This window comes from Nomascus leucogenys, chromosome 10 (assembly GCF_006542625.1).
Source record: "Nomascus leucogenys isolate Asia chromosome 10, Asia_NLE_v1, whole genome shotgun sequence".
Classification (NCBI taxonomy): Eukaryota; Metazoa; Chordata; class Mammalia; order Primates; family Hylobatidae; genus Nomascus; species Nomascus leucogenys.
In genome coordinates, this window is record NC_044390.1 from 20,041,880 (window position 1) to 20,064,515 (window position 22,636).

At 34.7% G+C, this 22,636-nt stretch overlaps 1 long non-coding RNA gene across 1 annotated transcript in view; it reads right to left on the reverse strand.

Moving 5' to 3' along the window:
* Positions 1–21,065, reverse strand: part of LOC115837054 — a 98,554-nt gene extending 77,489 nt beyond the window's left edge. Inside the window, exon 1 of the long non-coding RNA XR_004032114.1 lies at positions 20,946–21,065. This is a non-coding gene — a long non-coding RNA (uncharacterized LOC115837054). The remainder of the gene's footprint in view (positions 1–20,945) is intronic.
* Positions 21,066–22,636: the final 1,571 nt, after the last annotated feature.

Sequence of the window (22,636 nt, forward strand, 5' to 3'; positions counted from 1 at the left end):
TTCTCACATATGTGATATCAAAGTGCAGTTTATATATTGTGAGATTCCTTGATAGGATATGACTAACATCCTTTTGTCATTATTCATTGTATGCCAGAGTTTTCTGATAATTTATTATATTTAGAGAGTATATGTTTCAAACTATAGTACCTCTAAAATCATGTGATAACAGATTTTTATTATTTAAAGACTTTACAATAAGATAATTATGTATCAATAATATTGTTATAATTTTTTCTCAAGAAATTTTTCAAAAATTTGTTTCTGTGAAAGCATTTAAAGAATTCAGTCTTCATCTCAAATTATTTTTTCTCTATTAAATTTTATTATAAAAAAAGGTAAATCAGCACAACTGAGTACTTTGGCCTTGCGTAGATGGAAATTTATCCCATGTATTCACAAAGGGCCACTTTGTACTACAGTAACACCTTACGAAGTGGGTGTCATTGACTGTCAGCTGAAAGGAAGAAGTATTTTTGCCCTGTTGTAATTTTCATCCAAAAGGGACTCAAAATACTTTTCAAATTCAGCACTACCTTCAACTTGAAATTGAACCACCCTGGAGAAACTGCAAGGGCCGTCAATCATTTCATGGCCGCTACACAGCTGATGGGGAAACAGCATATTTTTGGCAACCATGGGGAAACCTTTTTCATACCAAAAACACAGTGGTGTCTTTGATCTCACAGAGGGAGGGCAAGACTTGTTGGCTTTTTTCTTAAGGATTTATCCAAAAATCTACAAGACCAAATTCATTACTCATACAAAATTCTTTGACCACATGACACAGAAAAGAGACCTTTTCAGAAACATTCAATAGGGAATTTTCCCTCTAGTCCTAAAGTTTGCAAAATCCCTGATAAATTTCTTACTGGAATTCAATATTAACCAAAATTTATTTTCATTGGGTATCCCACATGCTACCTTCCAATGGAAGCTTTGCTTTATTATTTTGTTAATGATGCCCATTTAATTGAGATATATATATATATATATATATATATATCTCAATTAAAGTTTCTAAGAAATTAAGAACGCCTAAAAAATTAAGAATGCACTTTTAAAAATCAGGTCTTAATTTGTCAATTCTTTATTGACAATTGCATTGGAGGATTAAAATCTTTCTGTTACTGTGATTTTTGAAATGACTTTCATTCTTTTAACTATCAATTATTATAATAAAGATTGCAAACAAAACAGACACTGGAAAATTGTTATATGTGGCTGTAATTCTTCATGAGCTTGGTCTTTGTTTAGCTTAACTCTGGATCCCATAGAATGAAAGTGAAATACAATTTCCAGAGCACGTATTATGTGCCTTAAAACCCTGCTGGGAGCTTTACTTTTTCATCTCATTTAATCATATGATAATCCGGTGGATGTTGTGGTAGGTGATAGTATTTTTCCAGTTATCCTCTGCCTTTTCCTATGAGGTGATGATACCTTCCTCCATGTGAGGCTTGGGTGTGTGACTTCCTCCTGCCTATTTAAAGGTGAGTGAGAGTGATGCATGACCCATTTAAGCAAACCCTTTCAGAGCTACCATATAATTGGTTCCTGCACCTCTCTTCTCCCTCTGCCATAAGACCAACACATCCCAGAAGGGGTGGCTTCTTCTGCTAGAAGGAAGAAAACAGGGAGCAGAACTTTAGCTGAACTGAAAAGGATCTGCAATCCAAGCAATAAATGGACCGCTGTTGTTGTAAGCCTCTCAGATTTTGGCAATGTTTTTGACCACAAACACCTTAACAGAGCACAGGTAAGTAACATTAATACTCATTTAATAGAGGAGTGCATTAAGGATTGGAGGAACAAAGTAAGTTGTACAAAGTAGCATAGTTAGTAAACTAGACAGCAAGAAAATGAATGCAGGTGTCTGGCTCCATCTCCTATGTTCTACCTTACAGTATTTCAAGAGGTCAAAATGCATGCCAACTCATTATCTGAAAGATTCCTTATTTGTATAATTCAACTAAATACCAAACAGAATTATCCATTATTCCACTGATTCACACAATTTTTCCTCGGTAGGCCTGTACAGATGCTAGACCACTAGTCTGAAAAACTTCTTTGTTCTTTTATCTATTCTATTCTATTCTGTTCTCTGTTATTTACTTATCACCTGTTTATATTTCTTCCAAGGTTAATGTACATATTTTCATTATTTTTAGTATTCAAATCTTAACTCCATACTTGGGTACAAATCCCTACTCTGCCACTTATTTGCTATATTACCATGAACAAGTCACAACCTCTGTACGCCTCAGTTCTTGGCATATATAACGGGATAATAATATCCATTCACATGATTTCTTTGATAATCAATAATGCATGAAAAACTGTTGTCATAGCAGGCATCTAACAAAGATTAACTTTTTTGTTCCCTAGTATCCTATCCCTTCTGTTAAGTGAGGTAACATCTCTAGAAAAAAATTCAGAGTCATGGATAACCAGTTCCACAAAATATTCAAACAACACTCTTGAAACCAACACAGAGAAAAAAAAATATGCTTCACCTTTCACTTTGATTTTCCTCAGTTTATATATTAATAGATTGTTTCGTTCTTTTTTGTTAGGCTGGAGTGCAGTGGCGTCACCTCAGCTCACTTCTCCTCGACCTCCTGGGCTTAAGTGATCTTCCCACTTCAACCTCCCGAGTAGCTGGGACTACAGGTGAACACCACCACATCCAGCTAATTTTTGTAATTTTTGTAGAGACCGATTTTCACCATGGTGCTCAGGCTGGTCTCAAATCCTGAGGCTCAAGTGATCTGCCTGCCTCGGCCTCCCAAAGTGCTGAGCCACTGAGCCTGGCCTCAGTTTATATAATTTTACCTTTAGTTTCTTCAAAAGAGGCAAGCTTGTTTTATTTTGCTTTGTTTTTCTAAAGGACTTTGTATATTGTTTTATAAAATCAGTAACTTTGGCTATATATATATGTATATATTTGTTTTTGAGATGGAGTCTCATTCTGTCACCCAGGCTGGAGTGCAGTGGTACAATCTCAGCTCACTGCAACCTGTGCCTTTCAAGTCAAGTGATGCTCCTGCCTCAGCCTCCTGAGTAGATGGGACTACAGGCCCGTGCCACCACGCCTGGCTGATTTTATTTCAGTACAGACAGGGTTTCACCATATTGGCCAGAATGGTCTCGAACTCCTGACCTCGAGTGATCTGCCTGCCTGGACCTCCCAAAGTGCTTAGCTTACAGGCATGAGTTACCACACCTGGCCCTTTGGGAATATTTACTTTTCTTGTGTCTGCTCAATCAAAAGTATCAGGTCTTCTATATTGGATTTCTCTTGTATTATTATGTTTCTATTCTAACACACCCTATAGCATTAACTATAAAATATTACAAAGTTTTAGCTACAACTGTGTTTTAATCTAATTATCAACCAGAATTGAGAGGTAATATCTGTGTGCACTTTTAGCATGTTAAAGCATAACATCAGGATGGCAGATCCATTCTTCATTTAACATTATTTGTCTTTACGTTAAATTTTGGCATCACTCATTATGTCTTGAGCCACTTCAACAAACCTCTAATCTTACGAAAACCACAGAAAGAAAGGTAGTAGACTTGAAGTTCAAAGACTGGATCAAGGTTGGATTTCATTAATTTTTATTTCTATTAAGTAGATAAAACAATCTATCTTCGTAAAATGCAATGTACCTTTGAGGTTCAAATGAGAAAAAATAGCAAAACATTAAACTAGAAGATTAATATTACAGTGTTATGAATGTTTTTATTGTACCTAAAATAAAAAATACCAGCATTTTCTTCCTATATTCTTTGTCATCTCAGCAGTTCAGTAAACTTCAATGTAATATTTTAAACAAATTTTATATTAAAACCAATATTAAAATATATTTACCTATCCTTTTATATATGCATGAGGTATATACTTTTTAATTTACAAGACAATAAATTATTTTCAATATTTATATCATTTTATTAATAGATTAGCACAGGTATTAATGATTCTGACTTACATGGAGAAAGAAAAAAGTCTTTTTTTAAATAAAATTAGGGTGTTTTAAAATATAATAAGGCAATAGCATATTATGACTTGCAGTTGTAAATCTCACAAAAAGACAGCTCCACTGACTCTTTACCTTGTAGTTCAGTTTTACCTTTTCATTTTAAGATGTTCATATTATGTTCAATTTCCTCTTCCATCCTCTATTGAATTTAATGTCCAGGTTATTTTCATTTCTGTAACTCATCACTATTCATCAAGAATTATTAGTGGTAGTATTTTCTGCTTAAGCAAATGTGTAACAAATTTAAAACCAAAGAAGCTGATCATGAAGTAATCCTAGAAGAAAACACGGTTTTCAGATTTTCCACAGCCTGCACAATAAATTAGGTTGAAGACAGAAAGACTTTTACAGGGAAACTCAACAACACATGTAGAAAACATAGATTTTCGCCTGGGTGCTCATGTTTCTAGATTGTATTTCCTCTAATGCTAATATACTTGATTCAACCTGAGTACTTTTGGCAAATGGTAAATCACCGGGTAGCAAATGCCTACCTGTTGCCTCTTTATAAATTACTAGACATTGTTCGCTCATCCCTGCATTGTCTTATAAATTTTCACTCATTCTCATACCTAAAACAATGTATAATCACATCTCCTTAGTTGTTGTTTTTCTTAACGATTTAACCTAGCGGCTTTAAATATAAACTCAGCAGCAAGAAAAAAGGAAAAAGTACTCTTGTTAGCATTTTAGCATTTGTTAGAATCGACCATGTTGGAAATTACCCTTTAATTATTACAGAACCCTGACTATGTTGTCGTTTGAAATGAATGCAACAGAGTTCATAATCTTGACTAACCATGCTATCTGTCCACGGTCTTTGAAAGATGCCATATTTTCAAATATCCCAGACTGGCTCACAATGCTGTCATATGTCACATTGGATTACCTTAGCCAGCTTGTGTTATGTTACATCAAGGATGTGACTAACATTAACCACATGTAATACAGCAGAGCAGTGCTATCCGCCAGGGAAATTTCAAAATGGCACAGTTTTAGAAAACAGAATTTTAGACATTTCTGGTCATTAAGAGAAAAAAAGGCATCTTTAAATTGTTTTAAAAGAGATTTCTATTTTTTTCACTCTCACTTTCAAAAGAGCTGGCAGTTATAGACAAAGCACAACTTGCTATACTCAGTATTGCAAATAAAAGAAACTGTAATATCAAAGCAATGTAGATTCAAGATATTCAAGTGAAACAAATGTAAGTACTTTAGAAAACAACATTCAATTGAAATTTTGCAAATTAAGTAAATAACTTTAATAAAAGAGGAAGCAAATGATGTGTAATTTAACTTTACCTCAGGTTCCACAGGTTTCATTTTGTAAAATGATTATATATTTATGTATCTTTCAGGGAATAAATTATTTTGCTTATCAACAAAATAAAGCAATTATTTGCTTACCAACAAAATAATCAGACCAACAGTGCAAATCATATTTCTAATATATGTAATCTAAATTTATATAAATCAATGAATAAAAATTAGGTATTTAAAATACTGTTAAACAGTAGCATGTAACTAATAATGTTTATAGTAGCATGTAACTAGTAATGTTACCTTACAGGGTTCAACAAAGTCCTAATATTCTATCAATCTTCAAAGATACTAAGACTTGCCATGAAGCCACTAGAGTTCATTGCCAGTAACAGGAGCAAAAATTCCAGTGAAAAAGATTCTGGCCTGATTAATGTCCACATGTATAGTAGAGATACAGACCAGCTCTGCTTTTTCCAAAAATGAAATCAGCAAGAACATGGTCTCTCAGTTAAGCTTATTCATGGATATGCAGGATTAACCACCTGTATAAGTAGATACACCCCACCCCTTTCAAATTGGAATTTACAAACACTTCACACCTTTTAAAATTCTTTTGTTTCCAGTAAACTTAATCTTAAACCACTTGGAAATCTCTAACTCTTTTGGCTTTACTTCTCCGTCTACCCTGGATCCTACTTTAACTGAAAGTCTCATAATAGTACTGAAAAATAATGTTGCGTTCCTGTTCTTGTTACCCACTTTTATATCATGACAGTTATTCCAATTAAAGAAAATTATTTGAGCCATATATATTGGAGCCAAATTAAATTTAAGGTTTCTTCTCTCAGTAGGGTTATATGGTTTTCTTATTACTCTGCATTCTCTTCCTACTTACTATCATTTAACGAGTGTTTCTCAAAAAGGTGTGGTTTTGCACCCCTGTGGAATATTTGTTAAACACTGCAGACATTTTTGGTTATCATGACCCAGGGGTTGCTACAGACATCTGTGAGCAGAGGCTAGGGATGCTCTAAACATTCTGCAATACACAGTATCGCCCTGTACAATAAAGAATTATTAGGCCAAAATGTCAGTGTTCCAAGGTTGAGAAACTTTGTCTTGAGCTTCAATTATGCCACCTATATGACTAGGCATTAAGATTTTTACTGCAGATGGCTCCTTTGAATCTTTGGTCCTTGTATTCAGCTCTCTATATAATATCTCCACTTGCATGTCCCAAAGTTGTTCAAACTCAACTTGTCACAAACTAATCTTAAATTTTGTTCTATAAGTCTTCAAGTCCAGTATTATTGAATAGCATCACTACCCACTACCTAGTACCACAGCCAGACACTGTGCCACCCTTCCCATCTTTCTTCCCCATCCACTTGCCCAATTCATTACAGAGCTCTCCCATTCCCAAAGCCTAAATATTCTCTAATGTGTCCACTTCTTTCCACTATAATGTCAAACACCGTAAGCAAACCACTTGGACTCCCCAGATCCCAGATCCATTCTTAAATTTCCTGAATCCATTCACCAAATGTCTCCGGAGTGTTTTTTTGTTTGTTTGTTGTTTGTTTATGAAAGCTTGACTCTCATCATGCCACCCTACTTTCTACCATATGCAAACTTAAAAAACTCAATATTCTGTTCTTGTCCCTGCTTGCCACTCCAGTGTTCATTTTATCTTTCTTCAGGTTTCTCCTTTAGATAATCTCATGCTTCACATGTAATTTCATTAATTTCACAACACACGTATTACCTTTCAATAATTACTCTTAACATCTTAAATTATTTTTACTGATATTTATAATAATTTTTTAACTTAACTCAGAAAGTTAGAAGTCATCACCATCCCTTTTAGCCAATGTCTTCTTCATTCTTGAGTTCAGCTTTTTAGAATGTATCTTTTTGTTTTTCTAAATGAAGCATAAGTACTATATTTTCCATGTATCTATACACATAAATATGTATTCTTATTGTCTTATACATTAGTCTAGTGATCACATTGTTGGCCATAACTTTTTTTTAATCTTCATTTTTTTTTTCTGATACTTTGTACTATAGAGATGTCAGAAACTAGACTTATGTTTTTTGGTAGGTATTTTTTTCCTGTTTATAGGGATTATTTTAAAAATTATTAAATGTAATTACATGTAATTAAAATAGTTTTCCAATATGTATCTAGTGGAATGTCTTTTCTAATATTAAAAAATAATAATGATGAGAGTATTGTTGATTAAATCCTTAGTATGAGTCAAATACTAACTGTTTTATATATAGCATTTAATCTCCAAAATTACCATGTGAGCTCATTACTTTGTTATCCCCATTCTACCAATAGGAAAACTGAAATTTATAAAGGTTAAGCAGTTTCCCCAAGGATGTACAAATAGGGCTTAAATGAGGCCGTAAGACTAATTCTTGCTAATTGAACGACGGTAAAAGTAATTTGTCATTTTGTGGAGAAGACAAAACAGACTGTCTTCCCACAGTCTCTCTCATCAACTTACCAGTTGTTTTTTGACACCCAGGGTGACTTTGAAAGCCATTGTCATAGATGAAAGTGCCTCTATCAAATGACTCCATGAATGACTGCGTGGAACAGAAGTCCTTCTCAGCTCCAACCAGAAATACCTACACGGAATTTCTAGGTGAGTGAAGCATAAATCTGTATTATGTTAAGCTTCTGGGCAGGGCACGGTGGCTGACACCTGTAATCCCAGCACTTTGGGGAGGCTGAGGTGGGCAGATCACCTGAGGCCAGGAGTTCGAGACCAGACTGGTCAACATGGTGAAACCCTGTCTCTACTGAAAAAAACAAAAATTAGCTGGACGTGGTGGCAGGCACCTGTAATCCCAGCTACTCAGGAGGCTGAGACAGGAGAATCGCTTGAACCCTCCTGGAGGCGGAGGTTGCAGTGAGCTGAGATCACGCCATTGCACTCCAGCCTAGGGGACAAGAGTGAGACTTCATCTCAAAAAAAAAAAAAAAGCTTCTGAAATTTTGCAGTTTAGTATTGTTTCTCTCTAAATATTTATTAACACAGTCAAAAACAAAAAATAAAGCTACACATTTAATCTTTACTGGGTAAAACAGGGTGTGCCATAAATGTTCTTTCAGTGTATGTTAAAGGAAAATACAGTTTACTTTAGATAGAAAATTAACTATGTTGGACTGGCATTGGTAAGGTACCTGTTCTGAATGGTTTTCCTACTGATAGTATTAGTACAGCCTATCCCTACATGGAAAGATTACAAACATCAAACATTTGCATAACAAGCATATTCATAGCTAAGTATATAAAAGTCAGAATTTGCTGAGGATCTTCAGGTTGATTATAACATTTTTGTATCCAGTAGGCCCTTAGCGATATTTTAAAGTATATTATTTTTATTAAAAAGTTAAAATGCTTAACCCCTTTAACCTCAATTTTAATTATGGTAATCCATTCAAAGCAAATTATGCTAAAACACATAAAAACATAAAGATGTGCATAAAAATATCTTTCAGTTATAAGATTAGTTCCTGTAAAAATTGGAAACAAATTGCATGTCAGGGAAAGGGGCATGTATTAAGGAAATCATGGCACTAATGTTTTTGTTTAATTATTCATCCATTTTGTTGTTCAGAAGTATATAGCTCCATACATACAAAGACAGTAAAATATAAAGACAGTGAAATTGATGTGTCCTAAATTGGAGCTTTGGTGTAATCTTGCCATATCTGCATCTAAGTTTGTTCTGTTTATATGCCTATATGGGTATATATGTTTGTATTTATATCTCTATTCCAAGATTTTCTCTTGCAGCCTTTTTTATCTTTGTTGTATTACATTTATTAAAATATTTATCTGTTTATTGCTTAAAAGATGAATTACACAAAATAATTATATAAAAACTATCACCATGTTTATTTTAAGGAGTGGGTTGAGGATTTTTTTTATTAGATCATAATGTGTCCTTTTTACTAGGAGTCATGAAAAAAAAATCCCTTCAATTCCAGGCATAACTGAACTGCTCATGTGCAAGAATTTAATTTTCAATTTGGACTAAGAATCGAGTAGTTGATGGTCACTACTTTGGCTTCTAGGAAGCTGAGCTAAAATCAGGGCTTGTTTCTAATGTGTGCAGGATTTTGTGGCACATGTTTTATGTTCTGAATTCCACCTGGCACCATTCTCATTTTTAATCCTTATTTTACTTTTATTACATTTTCATTATTTTAATTAATTATACATAATTCTAGTGTTGCGTCTTAGCAGTACCTACTTTAGGGAACAGGAAAATCTACCTTTAAAGCCTGTTGATAACCACATTGAGCAATAGGTGGGGAGAAGGTTATATTCCTGCACAGTTAAGACAAAATATGTTCTAAGATGAAAAAGCACATATTTATTACAGAATTAACATCACTTTTACTTCTTATTTGTGTTCATTCATTGTGCACTGAGATTTCATTTATTTTCTCCAATCAGTTATTTTAATCGAGGTTATGCCTTTTCTTGCAAACTGTAGACCTCAGAATCCACAAGTAAGATGTAAAAACTAGGTAGCAGGCACAAAAGATCTTGTCAGCAGATGTGTTAAATTTAGTTGTCTAAAATGAGATACTAGCTACATTTATTTATTTAAATATTTATTTTTAATGGAGATGACAAGGCACAGACTCTGGGCTTATACTGCTTGGATTCAATACTCACTTCCACTATTTAGTAGTTGTGATGCTTAAAACAAACTATTAATGTAGTCTCAATTTTTTCATCTGTCAATTGGGAATAATAGTATCTATCTCAAATATACTTTGTGAAGTCTAAATAAGCTAATATGTTTAAAAGTGCTTAGGATGTAGTTTGGCACTTCATCAGCATTGTGTGTGTTAGTTATTGTCTCCTTGCAATTAAAACATAGTTTCAAAATGCTTGATACTAACTATTAAGTAAGAAATCATTGAATGAGGTATGCTCACTTTAAGTATACCTACTAACTGACTGAATCTGGATAATTAGCTCTTATCCTTTGCCAATTATAAATTGTAGGTAATGTTACTGCTTTACACAAAACACTAACTAGTGTTCACAGCAGGGAAGAATAGTTAGCAAAGCCTCCAATTAGAGTTTTGTTTATACTTCCACTGGGAAAGATGATTTGTTAGTTTAGAAGATACTTATTGTGTTGATTACAGGTGTCAGCACATTCAAATTTTGGCTGTGCTCGAATACCTGCTGTGAGATGTAAGACACAAGAAAATCAAGCCTAATTGTTTTAATTCAAACGTATTTTCATTTACAACTGTGCTGATTGCTTTGACCCTGGCTAAGTAACTTATTTAAAACTGTTTTTAACTACATAAGTAATTTGACCTAAATTGATTAATTTCTTATTGCTGTCTTTGCTACTGAAAATAGCTTACGTTTAATACATAAGCATCCAGTACATTTATTACATTTATTTTTTATGGAAATAAATTAGGAGTTCAATTCACCTTTAGAAGGGCCTATCACGTATATGTGGTTGTGGGCATGACTGGCACATTTTTAAGTTCAAAGAATTCAGGAATTAACACTCTAAATTACTCAAGTAGAACACATAAAAGAAACTACCAAAAATGAATTAAGATTTTTAAAAAATGCCATCATAGATCCCCCAACATGTAATCCTTATTCCTGGGTATGAGCGTGGGATGGATTTAAGGGGGCATTGGCTGACTACCTTCATGCAAAAAGAAGCTAGACTGTGACACTTCTAGATGTCTTGATTTCTATGAGACCCCCAAAAAGTTATTACAGGGAAATGCACAACCTTAAAGTGAACCTACAGACTTGGACACGTTATATTCCCTTTATAATCCCACAATATGCTTAAGGTATTTAATATTTTATTTATTTTATAACCAGCTCTTCAGAATTTAGTTCCAAAAAACAAAATCATGCAAATATTTTAAACTTCTTCACACTGATACAAGCTATTTATTACTGCTGCTATTTTATTGAAAGAATAGAAATGGAAAATATTAGATAAGTGAAAAAAATTAACCAGTGTACTAAACTAATATTTCTCTTTTTTTTCTTATCTTTCAACAAAATGCCTATCTCTTTCATTAACTTTAACTTTCGGGACTCTTAGCTTGGCTTATAATAAAATAAACAACCTAAGGTTGTCTTCCCTGTCTAAGTTAATTTGAATCAGAAGAGAATATTTACCTTTTCTTGGAATTTGTGTGATTCAAGGTTAGTCTATTTTGGAAAGACTGAGTGAGGCAAACCTAATCCTTTTCTGAAGCTCATTAATTGGAAGCAGGACCACACTGCAATAGCCTTTCTAAACTGAGGGGAAAAATTAAGAATTTAAATGAGGTGAAAACTCCAAAACAAGATTCTCCCAGTGGCCTCTTCTGTTTATACAGTAACACTCTAAATAAAAAGCCGACACCATCCGTGTTGAATTTCACTAGTTAACTGATAAGCTGGAGCAGAGAGTACATTGACACTCTGGGTAGTCCTGTCAGTCACTCAGGCAGAGTCCATACATAATGCATGAGGATTTCCACTTTATTAGCAATGCTATTTTTTAAGTCAATGGATGAATAGATAAATTGATAGAGAAATAGAGAAATAAAGGGGCTAGACATTCAATTTAAACTCCCCTCAGTATTACTATCAGATTTGAAGATTTTAAATATTATTTAAGCTTCTCGAAGTGAATGAAAATACACCGGCATTTTGTACTGTGTCTATGAAGATCTGGAATGCATAACATTCCTTATAATTTTGCAATTGACCACAATGTCACAATCTTGCACTATTTCAGCTGTCTCCACAATGAAAACCAAATTGTAGGTTAAAATTACTTGCATAACGGAATGAAATTCTTGCACTAGTACTTTAAGCCTTGTCTAGATTTTAAGCACTCACTTAACCACCAATTTTTTTTTCATCAGTTATAACTAACCAGTAAATTTCTCAAATCCACAAATTAGTTACTAAATGACTTTTTGGCATGTTTGGGCTATAAAAAATAATTCCGGTGCAAAGCATGGTTCATCATCTTTATTCAACTATGTTTCAATGGAGAAAAACACCAATATCTTTTACGCTGAAGCATCCGAACACAGCTCAGAAGCATAGAAGGACAATTACTTTTTCCAAGGAGGCATCAGGGTGTGTCAAAGGAGCATGGACCTTGAGTTATGACACCTGGAATCTAGTCCCTGCTCTGCCACTAGCCAGTTGAGGAAACATGGGCAAGCCTCTGGGACACCCCTATGTCATGTGAAAAATGAAGATGTTAGATGATCTCTTCTGTTCCTTCTATCTCAACTCGATGAGACCACAATATTTGAATTATTTATGCACAAACAGTGGCATCCAAGCCTGTAGATCTGGAAGACTCACTGGCCTTCCCTTTACATTTACATGCAAACTGCCCAAAAGATGAGTCTGCACAAAAAAATCTTCAAGTTCACCTCTGTCTGCATTTTTTGTCCTTTTCATCTGGAGCATAATGTAGAGTCTGTAAATTATACGCAATACAGTACAAGACTGTGGTACATGATCACATGTGTTTGGGGGGAGTTATATTAGATTTTCAAAGGAATCTATGACCTTAACTATGATGTCTATCTTAATTCATCTATAAGATCTAGCCACAATATAATCCCATCTCCTACCACAGTTTCAAATATTTCTTTTTAAATAAGATTTTTTTAAATTTTTTTCTTTTGAGTGCAGGGGTACAAGTGGAGGTTTGTTACGTAGGTAAACTTGTGTTACGAGGGTTTGTTGTATAATTTCATCACCCAGGTATTAAGCCTAGTATCCATTAGTTATTTTTCCTGATCCTCTCCTTCCTCCCACCTTCCACCCCCTGAAAGGCCTCAGCGTGTGTTGTTCCCTTCTATGTGTCAATGTGTTCTCATCACTTAGCTCCCACTTGTGCCTTAAATAAATGTTCTAAGTTTTTATATTTTTAAGTTATAGAGCAGAAACTTTAATCCAATTCTTTTTTACTTCAAAACCTTAGTTATTTTATGGGGATATAAATCCCAATATTGACTTGAAAATCTTCTTTAGTTCCTAACGCTTTAGCTCCTACAATTTAAGCCACAAGGTACTCATTTCCAAGATGGATACTATTCCTTGAAATATTGACTGTTCACTCAAATATTTTGGAGCACCCACTATGATCCAGTAATGGTGTGAAGAGGCTTGTTATTAGAATAAGATAGTTAAGCAAAGCCTCTTTGATTAGGCGCCTTTAAGCAGAGACCTGGAGCTAGAAAAGGGGTAAACCTTGGAAATGTAAGATGGAAGAACATTCCAGACAGAAGAAAGACCAAGTAATAGAACCATAATGGTGAAGGCTTCTCAGAGTTCCAGGAATAGCAAGAATTACATCCTGGTAATTAAAAGGTGTACAGAAGTTAGAGGTTACCAGAGGAGTAACCAGGCTTTTTGCTAAGGACTTTGACTTTTTTATTCTGAGGGTTGTTAGCAGAGGAGTGGTATGATCTATCATATGTTTTAAATAAACAACTCTGCCTGTTCTGTGGATCATAAATTGAAAGCGGGCAAGAGTGAAACAGAGAGACCATTTAGGAAAAAATTGTATTAATTTAGATGGGACAGGATGCTGGTTTATATCAGGATATAGTAGTGAATATGATAAATGAATTCTGGATATATCTTGAAGGTAGAGTTACCGGATTTACTTATCGATTGAATGTAAAGCGTGAGTGAGAAAAATAAGTATAGAGCAACTCTTTTTTTTTTTTTTTTTTTTTTTTTTTTTGCCACCTCAGTAACTGGAAAAATGGAGTTACCATTCTCTAAGATGCGGAAAGACTGCCAAAAGGTATGTGGGTGGAGAAACTGAAATAAAAACTTTGTCTTTGATCATCTTAAGTTTAAGATATCTATTAGATATGCTAAGTCCCAGGAGAGTCTAGCCAAGTACATTTATGTAGGTGTTTTTAACAACATAACAATTGTGCTTCAAGTCATAGGACTGGATGTGAAATTACTTAGGGAATGAGCATAGTTAGAGAAAGAGAAAAAGAAAAGAGGGTCAATCACTGCACTTTGAAGCATTCTTACATTTACTAGTCAGAGATATAAGGTAAAATCAGGAAAGGGACTCAAAAGTGACTCATTAATAGATGGTGACATGAATTAATGGGTGTATACAATTGTAAGGTTTTAAAAAGAAATGACCTGCATATTGTGAATCCTCAATAAATAAAAGTTACTTATTGAAAAGCTTATGAATAAGCTCTATTCATAATAACTTCTCTAGGCTAAGTCTAAAATTTTAACATCAATTGCCCACAGGCCATTGCTATCTAACTGTTCCACTACTACCTCAAACTCAATGTTTAAAATTGAGCTTACTCACCTTCCCTGTAAACCAGATGCTTCAATTGTGTGCACTCTCTTGGTTTTGAGCATCAATGCTCTCCAGACAGGGTAAAGTAAATTCAATTTCCAAAAAGAATTTTTCATGTTTACACAGTAGTTTTGCTTAAATGAAAGTTCTCATGAGCTCACTTTCTGAAGCATGAATCCAAACTTCTGGATTTCTTAACTGTGCATTCAAGGTTCTCAGCGATTTGTCCCTTTCTTTGCAGGGACCTTTTCAAAGCTCACTTCACATTTCTACTTGCTTTTAAGAATAGCCTGCCCCACTTTTTGATGAGGTTGTTTTTTTCTTGTAAATTTGTTTCAGTTCTTTGTGGATTCTGGATATTAGCCCTTTGTCAGATGAGTAGATTGCAAAGATTTTCTCCCATTCTGTAGGTTGCCTGTTCACTCTGATGGTAGTTTCTTTTGCTGTGCAGAAGCTCTTTAGTTTAATTAGATCCCATTTGAAAAAGTGGGTGAAGGATATGAACAGACACTTCTCAAAAGAAGACATTTATGCAGCCAACAGACATATGAAAAAATGCTCATCATCACTGGCCATCAGAGAAATGCAAATCAAAACCACAATGAGATATCATCTCACACCAGTTAGAATGGTGATCATTAAAATGTCAGGAAACAACAGGTGTTGGAGAGGATGTGGAGAAATAGGAACACTTTTACACTGCTGATGGGACTGTAAACTAGGTCAACCATTGTGAAAGTCAGTGTGGCGATTCCTCAGGGATCTAGAACTAGAAATACCACTTGATCCAGCCATCCCATTACTGGGTATATACCCAAAGGAATATAAACCATGCTGCTATAAAGACACATGCATACGTATGTTTATTGCGGCACTATTCACAATAGCAAAGACTTGGAACCAACCCAAATGTCCATCAATGATAGACTGGATTAAGAAAATGTGGCACATATACATCATGGAATACTATGCAACCATAAAAATGATGAGTTCATGTCCTTTGTAGGGACATGGATGAAGCTGGAAACCATCATTCTCAGCAAACTATCGCAAAGACAAAAAACCAAACACCGCATGTTCTCACTCATAGGTGGGAATTGATCAATGAGAACACATGGATACAGGAAGGGGAACATCACACACCGGGGCCTGTTGTGGGGTGGGGGGAGGGTGAGAGGGATAGCATTAGGAGATATAACTAATGTAAATGATGAGTTAATGGGTGCAGCACACCAACATGGCACATGTATACATATGTAACAAACCTGCACGTTGTGCACATGTACCCTAGAACTTAAAGTATTTTATATATATATATATATATATATATATATATATATATATAGAGAGAGAGAGAGAGAGAGAGAGAGAGAGAGAATAGCCTGCTCCAGCCAACATTAGTAATTCTCTCTTGTCAAGTCTACTGTGTACACTGCTGCCAAGTTATCTCTGTTTAGATTATCTTTCTTTCCATCTCTGTTTGGTTCAATAATATTTAAGACTTTGTGTTGTCACAATATCACAATTCCATTTCCTTGGGATTTTACCCATTCTTTTAGGGCTGACTCCAGTGAAGTGTTATTCACAAGCTTTCTGCCGTCTCCATTCAGAAGGGATCTTACTGTCTTCTAAGAGCATTTGTCTCCTTCCTGGCTTACAACATATCCAGTTCGAACCTTATCTTCTTTAAAATTACTTAGGCATGGCCTCATAGACCTTCTACATTTTAAACCGCTCCAGAGGCCATGAATACTATCTACCAACTCTAACACCTTCCCTAAGTATTTTTGTCAAAATTCTGTCTCAATTTTTACAAACTTTACTTGTTGAACTGTATTCACTGTATATTAACTGCCTTATTTTACAAAATGAAGCACCGATGCCTAGCAAGCTTAAACTACCTGCTCAGGGGCCACATACTGACCTTGGCAGAATTATGCTCAGTTCATTTTTTTTTCCCATTCTACCACAGTAAATACAGATAATAAATAATCATATATTTGATTAACAGAGAAGAATATAAATATTTTAAATGGTATAGAATAGTGTCTGACTTTATAGTATCCCAAATCAATAATGCTTTCAGTTCTTGAAAAAGGTATGTATTATCAAATTATGTTGATAAATATATATACCTACCCAGTTGTGCCCTAAGAAAACCAGTAGCATCTATTTTGTAAAATTACTTGCAAAATATAGTTTCATCATTTCACTTTCTAACTTTTTTTAACAAAAGCTTTATTGAAGTGTAAATGACTTAGAAAAATGCACATATTTACACAATTTGATAGGTTTTTAAATTTATACCCATAAAAACCTCACCACAATCAAGATTGTGAATATATCCATCACCCTCAGTAGTTTTCTCATGCCTCGTTTTACTCCTTCCATCCTCAGCCTTCCAGTATTTGCCTCACCGAAACCCCAGCAACCACTATTCTGCTTTCTGTCACCATAGAAGAGTTCGCATTGTTTTGATGTTTTATAAAATTGGTCTATATACCCTATACTTGTGTTTTCTGACTTCTTTCACTCAGCATAATTGTTTTGAAATTCATTCATTTCATTGCATTTCTCAAAAGTTCATTCTTTTGTATTGCTGTAAATAGTATTACATTGTATGGGTGTACCACAGTTTGTTTTTCCATGCACCTGTCGATGGAAATTTGAGTTGTTTTCAGTTTTGGTTATTAAAATAGAGCATCTAAGAACATTATTGTACAAGTTTTTATATGCACATATGCTTACTTACACGTGAGTAGCTACCTAGTAGTGTAATAGGCAGATCATATATCTGTACGTGTAGCTATTTAAAAAATTGCCCCAGGTATTTTCCAAAGTGGTTTTACTATTTTCCCACTATTTCCAGCAGTGTATGGGAGTTTGAGATCTTCCACAGCCTTGACTCGACTTACTTGATTTAATTAGTCTTTTGAATTTTAGCCATTATAAGAGGTGTCTACTAATTCACCTTTTAACTTTTAAAACACTCACTATGTGCCAGGCATTGGCAGTGGGAATATAATGCTTAATAATATGTCCCTTCTTTCACAGATGTGACAGTCAATGAGAAAATAATAATCAAACTCATAACTTCAAGTACAATATGGTAAACCCTTCAATATAGGTACAGAGAAATTCCTTTAGAAACATAGGGAAGTGAAGTCAAAGAAAGATTATGGAAAACTTTTAAGGATTTAGAATTAGAAAGATACCTTGACTCAGCTAGATATGCAAGGCTGGTTCAACATACGCAAATCAATAAATGTAATCCAGCATATAAACAGAACCAAAGACAAAAACCACATGATTATCTCAATAGATGCAGAAAAGACCTTTGACAAAATTCAACAATGCTTCATGCTAAAAACTCTCAATAAATTAAGTATTGATGGGACGTATCTCAAAATCATAAGAGCTATCTATGACAAACCCACAGCCAATATCATACTGAATGGGCAAAAACTGGAAGCATTCCCTTTGAAAACTGGCACAAGACAGGGATGCCCTCTCTCACCACTCCTATTCAACATAGTGTTGGAAGTTCTGGCCAGGGCAATCAGGCAGGAGAAGGAAATAAAGGTTATTCAATTAGGAAAAGAGGAAGTCAAACTGTCCCTGTTTGCAGATGACATGATTGTATATCTAGAAAACCCCATTGTCTCAGCCCAAAATCTCCTCAAGCTGATAAGCAACTTCAGCAAAGTCTCAGGATACAAAATCAATGTACAAAAATCACAAGCATTCTTGTCCACCAATAACAGACAAACAGAGAGCCAAATCATGAGTGAACTCCCATTCATAATTGCTTCAAAGAGAATAAAATACCTAGGAATCCAACTTACAAGGGACATGAAGGACCTCTTCAAGGAGAACTACAAACCACTGCTCAATGAAATAAAAGAGGATACAAACAAATGGAAGAACATTCTGTGCTCATGGGTTGGAAGAATCAATATCGTGAAAATGGCCATACTGCCCAAGGTAATTTATAGATTCAATGCCATCCCCATCAAGCTACCAATGACTTTCTTCACAGAATTGGAAAAAACTACTTTAAAGTTCATATGGAACCAAAAAAGAGCCCACATTGCCAAGTCAATCCTAAGCCAAAAGAACAAAGCTGGAGGCATCATGCTACCTGACTTCAAACTATACTACAAGGCTACAGTAACCAAAACAGCATGGTACTGGTACCACAACAGAGACATAGATCAGTGGAACAGAACAGAGCCCTCAGAAATAATGCCACATATCTACAACTATCTGATCTTTGACAAACCTGACAAAAACAAGCAATGGGGAAAGGATTCCCTATTTAATAAATGGTGCTGGGAAAACTGGCTAGCCATATGTAGAAAGCTGAATTTGGATCCCTTCCTTACACCTTATACAAAAATTAATTCAAGATGGATTAAAGACTTAATTTTTGTAGGCAAAAATTCTCCTGCCTGATTGCCCTGGCCAGAAAACGTAGGCAATACCATTCAGGACATAGGCATGGGCAAGGACTTCATGTCTAAAACATCAAAAGCAATGGCAACAAAAGCCAAAATTGACAAATGGGATCTAATTAAACTAAAGAGCTTCTGCACAGCAAAAGAAACTACCATCAGAGTGAACAGGCAACCTACAAAATGGGAGAAAATTTCACAACCTACTCATCTGACAAAGGGCTAATATCCAGAATCTACAATGAACTCAAACAAATTAACAAGAAAAAAAAAACCCACCAAAAAGTGGGTGAAGGACATGAACAGACACTTCTCAAAAGAAGACATTTATGCAACCAAAAAACAAATGAAAAAATGCTCATTATCACTGGTCATCAGAGAAATGCAAATCAAAACCACAATGAGATACCATCTCACACCAGTTAGAGTGGTAATCATTAAAAAGTGAGGAAACAACAGGTGTTGGAGAGGATGTGGAGAAATAGGAACACTTTTACCCTGTTGGTGGGACTGTAAACTAGTTCAACCATTATGGAAGTCAGTGTGGCGATTCCTCAGGGATCTAGAACTAGAAATACTATTTGACCCAGCCATCCCATTAATGGGTATATACCCAAAGGACTATAAATCATGCTGCTATAAAGACACATGCACACGTATGTTTACTGCGGCACTATTCACAATAGCAAAGACTTGGAACCAACCCAAATGTCCAAAAACGATAGACTGGATTAAGAAAGTGTGGCACATACACACCATGGAATACTATGCAGCCATAAAAAATGATGAGTTCATGTCCTTTGTAGGGACATGGATGAAACTGGAAACCATCATTCTCAGTAAACTATCGCAAGGACAAAAAAACAAACACCGCATGTTCTCACTCATAGGTGGGAATTGAACAATGAGAACACATGGACACAGGAAGGGGAACATCACACTCCAGGGACTGTCGTGGGGTGGGGGGAGGGGGGAGGGACAGCATTAGGAGATATACCTAATGCTAAATGACGAGTTAATGGGTGCAGCACACCAACATGGCACATGGATACATATGTAACAAACCTGCACATTGTGCACATGTACCCTAAAACTTAAAGTATAATAATAATAATAAAAGAAAAAAAAGTCAAATCTAAAAAAAAAAAGAAGAAAAAAGTAAAGATGCAAACGCATAAAAGATGATGGCATTTTTAGAGAAGGGGAAAGACGTGTGTGGATAGTCCATGAGTAGTGAGGATATAGTTGGTCAGAAGGGTAGAGAGTAGATTTCAAAATAATTTACCTACCCTGCTATGGAGGTTGAGTATTTTTGAGGCTAAGGACAGACATTTCCAGATCTGTGCTTTTAAAAATTAAACAAAACAAAACAAAAAACAGAGAAAGCTCTGAAGAATGGCTAAATTTAAAAAAGAATGTGAGCAAAAAGACACTCAGCAGGCTAAGGCAATGGTCTAATCAAAAGAAAATGATGAGGCTTTAACGTATGCTTTAGTTTCCAAACAGAGAAAAACTCTACATGATGTGTTTTTTTGGGCCATATATAATTTTAAATTCCCCCCTCCCGTAATAAAGGCACTGATTTCCCAAAGGACCAGAACCCTTTATTATACACTTATGATGGAATCCCCTGAGTAGGAAAGTTTTTGAATTTTTAGCATCCATTTATTCTTTTACAGATTTCAACAGCTATTTAGTCTCTTAATAAGAAAAAATCCCCACAAAACTGAAAAACTCCTAGCACAAGTCTTTAGAGAGTTTACAGAGGGTATTCATTAGGTTATATACATCTTACCGTCCAGCACCACATTCTCTTCTGTAACTTCATTAAGTAGGAATAATTATTCTTGCAGTATAGTTGAGATTTCCATGCAGCAAAAGCCACAGCATATGGTTTGACTCTGATCAGTCCCCTTAATAAAAAAAAAAAAAAGTTTAAGTTAAAGTGGCGTATGGTATAAATTTATAAGCAATATTACTGCCTGGGGCATATAAAAATTCTATCATTTGTGGCTAAAAATTGTAAAAAGGCCCTTTTCACAAGTTTTATTGTTCCATAAGAATGAGAAGTAATTTTATAGTATAATAAAATGGCTACATGTAAGTATTACAAAATCCATCTTAATATGTCCCATATACAGAAAGGAGTTGAAACATATTTGTATCCTTCATTTACATGCATTCTGAAGTATGGCATAAACATAATCCTAAAAATGCTTCTCATACATAAAATAGGATATGTTGTCCTACAGCAATGATTATTAACTTGTTTTGGTATTGAAAAGAGTATCTACCTGTGTTTGTTTATTTACAAATACTGAGCAAGTCTGCAGTGAACAATTGTATTTTGCCTGTTTGCATTCATTCAATGAATATTTACTGAGTTTCTGTAATGTGCAATACACAAAGATTAGCCAAATAGAATCTGTCCCTGACTTTATAATGCTTACATTCTTAGTATATCATTTTTAATGCACTTTGTACTATTATGGTTCCTTAATACCTCTCTATTTCAGGGTTTTCCAAACTCGGCACTATTGATGTTTGGGACAGGATAATTATTTCTGTATTGTCCTGTGCAGTGAAGGATATTTAGCAGCATCCCTGGCCTCTACCAACTAGATCCTGCTAGTGCCCCTCCCCCAGCTGCATCAAACAAAAATGTGTCCAGATATTAAAAAATATATCCTAGGGGACAAAATCAACCCCCATTGAGAATCACTTCTGTCCTCAAATATGAAGACAGAGTTGTGCTTTCCACTTTAAATAATGTTGCTTTAAAAACTTAAATAAATTTTAATCCAAAGCTATTTCTAAATGATGCCCAAAATCTAAGTAAAAAGTAAAATAAAAAGTTCATTATCCTTAATGTCTTGATATTTGATGTTATGTAGCCAAACAATCAGGTGACTAACTGAATGTGCCTTTGTTCATGTGGAAATGAAGGTAGGTTTTTCTTTTGAAATTCATTTCTTTATAATTATTGTTTTAAAGGATACAGCATTTATTTCATTTCTCTTCTAAAATCTCAGAGTAGCTGAACAATTGTAAAACAAAATGTATATTCAACAAACATAAACAGTTATGTGATGCAAAATGCCTACACTGCAACATTAAAATTATTATATTAAATTTAACTGAATCAGTGAGGACAGATCATGGGTAATCATATATAACAAAGACCTGTTGATTTTAATTGAATGACCAACTCGTTTTTCCAAGTATTGAAATCAGCTTTATACTGGTGAAAACACATAGCTTTTGAATTTTGCATAACATGTTTCAAAATATTCATAAAGTTTTCCATATATCAGGTAAGCGTCTCTGAAAACTGACTCTCAGTTATTTAACTGAATCTAAGTTAAATAACTTTCTGGTAGTAAAAGTGGGAAGTTAATAAAAGAGGAATGTTAAGAAAATGTTGATCACATTCTGCAATCTGAAATAGGGCGTAATTCTTCTTCCATTCTTTTTTATCCTTTTAAA